Below are 10,262 nucleotides of genomic sequence, written 5' to 3'. Positions count from 1 at the left end.
GGTGTGAACACATGGGTTCTTGAAAGGAATCATTCTCAAAACAGGTCACCTTATGGTTTAAAAAGTGGGAACAATGTAGGGATGAAATGGACAGATTTCCTGATGGAGGAGATTCAGGTGGGTAGCCATGTTGGTCTAAAGCAATAGAACAAAGTTTGAGTCCAAAGGTGTCTTTAAGACCAACGAAGTTTGATTCTAGACTTATATCCAGAATTAAACTTTGTTTGTCTTAAAGGTTCCACTGGACTAAAACTTTGTTCTAAAGGAGGGGAATTAGTAGTGGGATCTCTCAAGAATTTGTATACCAACCCATTCTATTTATTCAGAAATGATCTGGCATTAGGAATGAAGAGTAAAGTAGCTAATAAGATACAATGTGAGTGTAAAAGGAAGCAAATTGGAACAAAAATCCATAATTTCATATTTATACTGATGGGGTGAGCTCAGACTGACAGTGGCTTCCCAAGAAAGCGATCTTGGAGTTGTGGTGAAGAAGAGCTTACTGTTCAAGTTTGAGTGCAGCACCTATGAAAAGGGAGACTTGGAGGTCAAATTATCAGGAAATAGATTAGAATAAATTGTATCATAATGCCATAATATAAAATCTATAGTGCAGAAAGCATTTGGAATACCATTCTAGTTACCACAAAAAAGATAGTGTGGTACTTGGAAATTGGAGCACCTTCCAATTAGGAAAATATAAAAGCTGTGTATCCTGAAAGTTTAGTACAAGAAGATTAAAATTGACATTAATCATAAAATGATGAATGTTGTGAAGCAAATAGATTTTCTCCCTCCATCTTTCAATACACTAGAACTTAAGGGTCAGTAGTAGGTTCAGAAGAGACAAGAGGAAATGTTATTTAACACAATGCATATATAATTTATGAATTAATTGCTACAATGGAGATAGTCATGCAAATCTGGATAGGTTTTTTTAAACTTTCAAAGACTTTCAGACATAACATACATTAGGGGAAGGGTGTTAAGAAGTATGTGCTGCAGGAAACACCATTATAAGTCCTTCATGGAAAAACTGGCACCATTTATACTGTTATATAATTATGTAGTATCAATTCTAGCAAATTGTCCTTATCAATTCCAGTGTCACACAGAACCAAGGAAACGGGGAGGGGGGGGGAATGATCCACTGAAGTAAGCAATGAACACTATCGGTCACCAGCTGGATAAACAATGGAAAGACCTCCCTGTGGTTTTAAAAGAAAAGGCTTACCAGAAGTTTTCTGTTTTGTTTTCTTCAAGGTCATCTGTTATGTTTGAGGCTTCTGTTGTTTTTTTCCACCTGTAAAGCACCACTGCTAAAGTGCTAGGTTTGAATATGGAAGCAAGAAAAGGAGCACCATGCCAAGCATGGACCAGGGAGGGAGGGAGAATTCACTCTAAGACCCTATGCATTTTGTATAATATGCTTAAGAACATAAGAGACGCCAATGTTGGATCAGGCCAAAGGCCCATCTAGTCCAACACTCTGTCACACAGTGGCCAAAAATACCAGGTGCCACCAGGAGGTCCACCAGTGGGGCCAGGACATTAGAAGCCCTCCCACTGTTGACCCCCCCCCAAGCACCAAGAAGACAGAACATCACTTGCTCCACTTGTCCCTATCTATACCTTGTGGCTAATAGCCACTGATGGACCTCTGCTCCATATGCTTATCTAATTCCCTTTTGAAGCCGTCCATGCTTGTAGCCGCCGCCACCTCCTGTGGCAGTGAATTCCATGTGTTAATCACTCTTTGGGTGAAGAAGTACTTCCTTTTATCCATTCTAACCCGACCGCTCAGCAATTTCATTGAGTGCCCACAAGTTCTTGTATTGTGAGAAAGGGAGAAAAGTACCTCTTTCTCTACCTGCTGTATCCCATGCATAATGTTATAAACCTCAATCATGTCACCCCTCAGTCGTCGTTTCTCCAAGCTAAAGAGCCCTAAGCGCTTTAACCTTTCCTCATAGGGAAAGTGTTCCAACTCTTTTATCATTCGAGTTGCCCTTTTCTGCACTTTTTCCAAAGCTGTAATATCCTTTTTAAGGTGTGGTGACCAGAACTGCACACAGTATTCCAAATGAGGTCGCACCATTGATTTATATAGGGGCATTATGATATTGGCTGATCTGTTTTCAATACCCTTCCTAATAATCCCCAGCATAGCATTGGCCTTTTTTATTGCAGTCACACACTGTCTCGACATTTTCAGTGAGTTATCTACTACAACTCCAAGATCTCTCTCTTGTTCAGTCTCTGCCAGTTCAGACCCCATCAATGTTTATTTATATTTAGGATTTTTGGCTCCAATGTGAATCACCTTGCACTTGGCCACATTGAACCCCATTTGCCATGTTGACACCCACTTGCCCATCCTTGATAGATCCCTTTGGAGTGCCTCACAATCCTCACTGGTTCTCACCACCCTGAACAACTTCATATCATCCTCAAATTTAGCCACTTCACTGCTTACTGCACAGAGAGGCCCAATTCAGACTGGGACTTGTTGGAAAAGGCAATGTCTGGTGTACAAAGAAGAGAAGAAGACCCTGCAGGGGGCAGCAAGAAGACAATTAGATAGGATAGTGAGGTCAGCACCTTCTCTCCTGTTAGGTGTCATTCCTTGTCTGTGTCCATATTGTTACTCTTAGGGTAATTTTGTTCTTCTTCTTGAAAGTTTGACAACTTTCTCAGCTAGAGATGTAGTTAGGAACCTATCTTTGTCTCTCCTCTTTCCTATCAAGTATGTTAGTTCCTAAATAAACCTTTATCTACTCTTTAATCAGGTTGTGCACCATTGCTGTGTTAATTACTCTGCCAACAGGACTGTGGTATGCATGGAAAATGGGATTAGTCTCCCCACCCCCTGACTAGTTCCCTGATCAGAAACAGTCCTGGCGAGCCATTATTTGCCCCTTTGCCTGATTTATAATCTCTATTTATTACACTTAAGTGGCGTAGAATCCATTCAAAAATGGCTGACGAAACACTGTATTCATCAATAATTTGCTAATTTACTTCTTAGAACATGTATTATTTAATAAATGCTTCTTAGCATCTACATGAAGCCAAAGGAATAGAGGCTGTGATGAATTGGTGCCTAGAGGCAGTTCTGGGATGAGTGAGGGCTAAGCAACTGAAACTGAAACTTAATCCTGACAAAATGGAGGTACTACGGGTGGGTGGAAGGACTGAGTCAGGAACTGAGGTGTCTCCTGTTCTGGATGGGGCTGAACTCCCTCTGAAGGAACAGGTCTGTAGCTTGGGGTGCTCCTGGACCCAGGCCACCTGTTGGATAATGGCCAGGAGTGCCTTTCACTAACTTCAGCCTTCCTGGGTAAAAAAGTTCTTTCCACTGTGGTGCATGCCCTGGGAATATCTAGATTATATCATTGCATTTTGCTCTGTATGGGGCTGCTTTTGAAGAGTGTCCAAAAGCTATAACTGATTCAGATACTGCAACCAAAATGTTCACTGTATTGGGTCATAGGAACCATATCACACAAGCCTTTTTCCATCTATGTTGGCTGCTGTCGCCAGGCCCAGCTCAAGTTGCTGGTATTGACTTTTAATGCTCTATGTGGCTTGGGACCGGCATACCTTAAGATCTCTTTTATGAACCTACACGACCACTGTGGTCATCTTCAAAACTTCCATCCCCTGAAAGATTTGTCTATCCCTCTCTATTATTGTCTTTTACCAGTGTGTGGACACTTTTCTACTTGTCTGGTGTTGTCTGACCCTCCTTCCTGTTTATTGATTGTTTTTAATAGGTAAGTATATATGTATGCGGTGGCTCAAGTGGTTAAGACGCTGAACTGCAGGCTGTGGAAGGTCAGTAGTTCAGCAGTTCGAGACCCGGGTGTGCCGCATGACGGAGTGAGCTCCCGTCTCTAGTTCCAGCTCCTGCCAACCTAGCAGTTCGAAAGCAAGAAATGCAAGTAGATAAATAGGTACCACTTCAGTGGGAAGGTAACAGCGTTCCGTGCACCTTGATGTTTAGTCATGCTGGCCACATGACCACGGAAACGTCTTCGGACAGCGCTGGCTCTTCGGCTTTGAAACGGAGATGAGCACCGCAACCCTAGAGTCAGACTCGACTGGCTTTCGAGCAAGGGAACATTTACCATTACCTTTACCGCCAGTTTGGTGTAGTGGTTAAGTGCGCGGACTCTAACCTGGGAGAACCAGGTTTGATTCCCCACTCCTCCACTTGCACCTGGCTGGATGACCTTGGGCAAGCCATAACTCTGGCACAGCTGTTCTTGAAAAAGAGCAGTTTCTGTCAAGAGTTCTCTCAGCCCCACCTACCTCACAGGGTGTCTGTTGTGGGGAGGGGAAGGGAAAGGAATTTGTAAGCCGCTCTGAGACACCTTTGGGTAGTGAAGGGCGGGGTATAAATCCAATCTCTTCTTCTTCTTCTCTTCTTATATATGTATTAAAGCTGGTTTTAAGGTTTTGATTGATTGCCCCTTTGGGGACCCTAATTTGGGGAGGAAGGTGGCATTTAAATGTTTTAAACAAATAAATGAAAGATTTATAACCTATTATTCAACTTTAAAAACGAAGGTACAAATGTCAGTAAATCAATGACACACAATAAAATGACACAAATCTTTCAGAAAAAAATCCAGCCCAACCACTTTAATCTGTATTCAGATATGCAGTTTTGATCCAAATCTACAATTATCAGTGGCCTGCACAAACAAGTAAATTTTGAAGTTATTCTGAATGTCACAGATCACAGCTGCAAGCTGATTTCTATGTACTTTTATTTATAGTCTACCATTTCTAAGGAGACTCAAGGTTCTGCAGTTTGAAGTTCTGCCTTAACATTTTTTTGATCAGTTCCTGGTTTCAATCCTGTAGGCCAAACCTGTTCATGTTGATCAGACACTAAACCCACAGCAATATAAGGTCAAATTAGTTGTGCTCTTAAAACTGGTCATTGATTCAGAGGCAGAATTCCAGTATATCCCCAGGTGGTTCCACAGATACCAGTTTCCTGAAGAATAAAGTGCTTTCTCTTTCTTTTCTCAACATAATAATTTCCTCTCATGGACTATAGGTGGCCTGTTCTTCAGTAGAACCACCACCACCACCACTGCTCGTAGCATGTTTATTTTATTTATTTATTATTTATTTATTCAATTTATACCCTGCCCTCCTGGCCAAGGTGGACTCAGGGCAGCTTACATAAAACGCATATATAAAAATACACTTAAAATGTACATAAACCATATGTAAACAATCAATTATTCACTTTCCTAAAGTGCCAGATCAATTAAAATACAACTGCAAAATTCCTAGATTCGACCATACCACTACTTCGGTGTTAGTCTTGATGGCATTCTCACAATGGATCAGTTTGATCGACTGGTTTATGTGGCGAGCCAGGCTGAAGGTGGTAAAGCCAGGGCACAGGGTCACTCCTTGGTGTTTAAGACGGCTCCTAATCGAAGACCTGGTGGAAGAGCTCCATCTTACAGGCCCTGCAGAACTGTGAAAGGTCTCTCAGGGCCCTGACCTCCTCTGGGAGCTCATTCCACCAGTACGGAGCCACCACTGAGAAGGCCCTGGCCCTGGTTATCGCCAGCCTGACATCCTTGGGCCTGGGAGGGCCAACCGCTTTTGGGCCCTTGAACACAGTGCTCTCTGGGGAATATATGGGGAAAGGCGGCCCCTCAGGTATGCCAGACCCTGACCATAAAGGGCTTTAAAGGTCAAAAACAGCACCTTGAAGCAAATCCAGTATGCTATTGGCAGCCAGTGCAATGCTTTCAGGACAGGCTGGATGTGCTCCCGCATAGAGAGGCCACAGCACTAGCTGCAGCTTCTGGATTTGCGTCAAGGGCAGCCCCATGTAGAGAGCATTACAGTAGTCTAATCATGAGGTGACTATTCTGTGGATCACTGCTGCAAAATCATTGTGTTCCTCAGTTTCCCAAAAATCTACTGTTGGTTTTCACTTAATAAATTGGAAAACTGGGCTGACCATAATCAAATTGTGGCAGAAGACCAGACTGGCTTCTAGAAAACCAACAGCCAAATAGATTAGTGCTTTATGTTATTCCATCTGATTAAATATAAAAGCTTGAAACCACTGTTAGATGTACCTTTGATGAATCTTATGGCAGCATACAGTTTAACACATAGGAATTGTTTTTGCTAGTCTAAACAGTATTGTACTATTAATGTATTATTGCTGTTGTTGTTTAAAAAAATTGTACACGAAGACAGATATGAAAGTCTACATGTCTAAGAAAATTCCAACCAACAGAGGAGTGACTGCAAGGCTGCTGGCTGACAACTTTCCCTTCAGTGTCTCTCTGAATAATGTGATGAAAGAACTATCTTTATTTTTAAAGAATTACACATTTCTTCTGTTAAATGCAACTGATATGGAGCTCATGTCCAACACACAACTAGGTCTGAGAAATCTCTTGAAAAGGTATGGGGAATCTTTTAAAGTATGGGGGGATACTCTGAGAATATCTTTCTGTAAACTCTATCAATATTCTGTAAAAAAAATAAATTGGTAAGCACCTCAAAAGTAATAAATGGATAATGGATGGCTGCCCAGGACTTCTGATATATAGGGGTCTATTTTAATGAATATGCATCTTGAGTAAGGCAGAAATTAATTATCGGATTAACAGCTGTTTCTGCTGTAACAGAAGGGCCAGGACTTGGGTGCCTGCATTGCATTTATACGAATTCTCTGCTCATGCCATTGTTTAGGAGTTCTGGGCCAGAAGCAGGCTTAGTTTGAACCAATCAGAAAGTAGGATGGTATATGTTGGGAAGATGTTCCCATAAAGAAGTGTAAACCAGTTAAAATGAATCCCAAGGTAAGGTGGATTTTGCATCCCATACTTTGGAACTGTGTGCAAAAGCATACCTTATTGTAGGGTGTGTGCGCAATGGTGTCAATTTCAGATCGATAAAAGCTTTCCTTAAGGAGTGAACATTTCACATTGGAGATTAGTAAAGTTTTTTTTAAGGTAACAATTTTAAATATATTTAACATAAACGTTGGGATATTACCAAATGGCTGCAAGGCTAAGAACATACACCAGTCTGTGCTTTTTTCCTGACTCCTACAAGGTTCCCTCCATTTTCTGCTTTCATACACTTGTGCAGTGGGAGAGATTATTTCCAACACTTGGTACTGCAACTAGTATTCTTGGAGGCATGGCAGTTGTATGCAGCAGTAAATGCATAATAATAATTGTATGTCATCAAGTTGTCACCAACTCATGGCCATCCCAGGACTATGGGAATTTCAAGGCTAGAGATAAGCAGAGGTGGTTTGCCATTGCCTTCCTCTGTAAAGCAACCCCAGTCTGCCTTGGGGGGGTCTCCAAGGGAATCCTAGTACTAACTGTGGCTGGCCATGCTTAGCTCCCAGGCTCTGAGGAGAGAGGGCTATTCAGGCATACATGGGATGCAAGTTTATCTAACACAGAGGATGCTGGCTGAGAGAAAAGTAGTGCCCAAGAAAGCCCATCAGCGCGTATCTCCCTTTGTGCATTGAAATGTAATGTTTACTTCTTTCCTGTTTTGTATCAGAAAATAAGGGCCCAACAACATTGACAGTGCATGAATGAACACAGCAATCTGTATTTACTTGAATGTATTTCTTTGTTAGGGGCTGTGGTGGCTCAAGTGGTTAAGATGCTGAACTGCAGACCGGAAGGTCGGTAGTTCAGCAGTTCGAGACCCGAGTGCCACATGACAGATTGAGCTCCCATCTCTGGTCCCAGCTCCTGCCAACCTAGCAGTTTGAAAGCAAGAAATTGCAAGTAGATAAATAGGTACCACTTCGGTGGGAAGGAAACAGCATTTTGTGCACCTCGGCGTCTAGTCATGCTGGCCACATGCCCACAGAAATGTCTCCAGACAGTGCTGGCTCTTCGGCTTGGAAACAGAGATGAGCACTGCATCCCTAGAATTGGATTCGGCTGGCTTTCAAGCAACGGAAACCTTTACCTTTACTATTTCTTTGTTATTAATAAGAACATAAGAATTGTCTTGTGGGATCAGACAAAAGATCCATTTGGTCCAGCATTATCACCTGTCAGGTGCCTCTGAGGAGGTCATAAGCAGGGTATAATAAATGTAGCCTCCTCCTTCTTGCCCTCAGCATCTGGTCATCAGAGGAAGCTCCATTTTTAACTGTCACAGTCTCTCACTGGTATTAGTGATCACCCATTTCTCTAGTCCTAAACCATCTAAAAGAGTCGCCAGCATCATACCTTGTCACAATTAATTCCATGCATGCATTGTGTGAAGAAATGCTTCCTTTTGTCTGTCTCCAAAGTATTGCCAATCATTATGCTCAGGGATTTGAGAGAATTATCAGTGTTCACATGTTATTCATAATTTGGTATCATATCTCCTCTTGGTCTTCTTTTTTCTAGATTAACCTTTTGAGACTTTGGAGAGCTGCTTCCAATCTGAGGAGACAATTGATTGACCAGCAGTCAGAATAAGGCAGCTTCGTATGTTTTAATGATAACCAAAACCCTTAAAATGTTCAAAAATCATGACTGCCAAAATAATTGGGATGCTAGCTGTGAAGAAATGCTTCTTCTTGAAGAGACATGTGAGGAATCAAATCCTGAAAGCAACTACAAGAACGCCCTTGAAAACTGGAGGCAACACCATCAGGAGTCTAAAAGACATTCCATTTGAAATAAGGAAGAAGAGGAAGAAGTATAAAGATTTGATTCTGTTTTTACAAACAAACAGATGGTTGACCCCCGAAGGCATAATTTTCAAACTGCAGGACAAAAAAGAAAAAAAATTGTCTCTGTTTCTAAAGCACGTAAGTTCCTGAGACTGCAACTGGGAGAGTCAGGTGAGGACGGCAAGGAAGAAGAAGACAGCAAACTTAGTGATGAAATGGACTCTGCTACTTCCGACGAGGACTCTGCCTCTGAAAAGGGGGCAGCAGCCCCCAAACGAGAATACCAATTGAGGATTAGAAAAGATAAAACAAAATGAAGGCTGAAGAACTCTGAATTGTGCCTTAAAGTTTTTAACGATGCTCTTGTGATTTTCTTTAAACAGTTAAATTAATGGTTTTAAAGATAAATAATATAGCTTAATTGATCATGTTCAATGTAATCTTAGGATTTTAGACTAACACTGATACAAGCTTTTGTAATGATCTCCTATACTTGGGTTTTTAGTGGTTTTCTTTCCTTTCTCCCACAGTTGTAATTCCCCCTTCCCTTTTTTCGTTGTAGTTTATAGAAAAATGCAATAAAAATCCCCAGGGGGGGGGGAGAAATGAGCAAAACCTCCACTCTGAGTTTTAAACTTTTTTTCTCTTCTTTCTGGACAGAAAGCAGGCAGGAAGGGGGAGGAAGTCAGTCAATGGCTTTCCAGGCTTATTTCAGCCCACCTCCGTACAAATGCTAATAGGTATTCCTCAAGCAGTGAACAGAGAGTTGGAGGACTTTGGACTAGAACAGCTCCAGGAATAATCTCCAGGAAAAAGCTACAGGAAATGTTTCTATGACCTGGCCTGACCTGGTCAATGAGTGGGGAAAGAAAAGGTGATAAAACTCAGAGGAGCAAGGAGGAAGGGCTCTTTCATGATGGGTCCATCAGAGAAGACAGAACTCCTAACTGAGTTTTGAAGGAGGCAGCCATTGACCATGTGCTCACCTGATTGGAGAGATACAGAAAGCTACAGAGAGCAACTAGCCAGAAGCAGAGCTGACCCAGCTGAGCTCTGAGAAGGAGCAGGAGATAGAGCTGCTAGAGGGGTGAGTGTTTTTTTACTTACTTTCAGCTGAGGTGATTTAGCTGAGAGGGTACTGTGTGGGGGACTGTGTTTGGGAGTATGTGGGTGAGTTGTGAGTTCTTGCAGAGTCCTGGCTTCCTGAGGGTATGAAAGGGTCATTGTTTGACTGTAAGTGAATTTGCATAGCTGCTGGCCACACCCTCTGCTGAGGGGAAGCTTCTATTTAAGGGCAGCACTTTGCCAGGGAGCATGAGGGTTGAGAGGGAACAGGGCACCGTGCTGAGGGTAAGGGGAATGTGCCCTCAGAAGGGACCTCTTCTTCAGCTGGTGAACGGGTATACTTTTGCACCAAGGAACCATCCCTGGGCAGGGAGGGAGGGAGGGGGGCTCTTGGTAGGTGGTGATTCGATCCTTAGGCAGGTAGACAGCTGGGTGGCAAAACCACATACTGACCGTATGGTGACTTGCCTGCCTGGTGCAAAGGTAGCGGACATTACGCGTG

Source organism: Gekko japonicus, unplaced genomic scaffold, assembly GCF_001447785.1.
Source record: "Gekko japonicus isolate JY-2015 unplaced genomic scaffold, Gekko_japonicus_V1.1 scaffold1348, whole genome shotgun sequence".
Classification (NCBI taxonomy): Eukaryota; Metazoa; Chordata; class Lepidosauria; order Squamata; family Gekkonidae; genus Gekko; species Gekko japonicus.
This window is presented reverse-complemented; position numbering follows the sequence as displayed.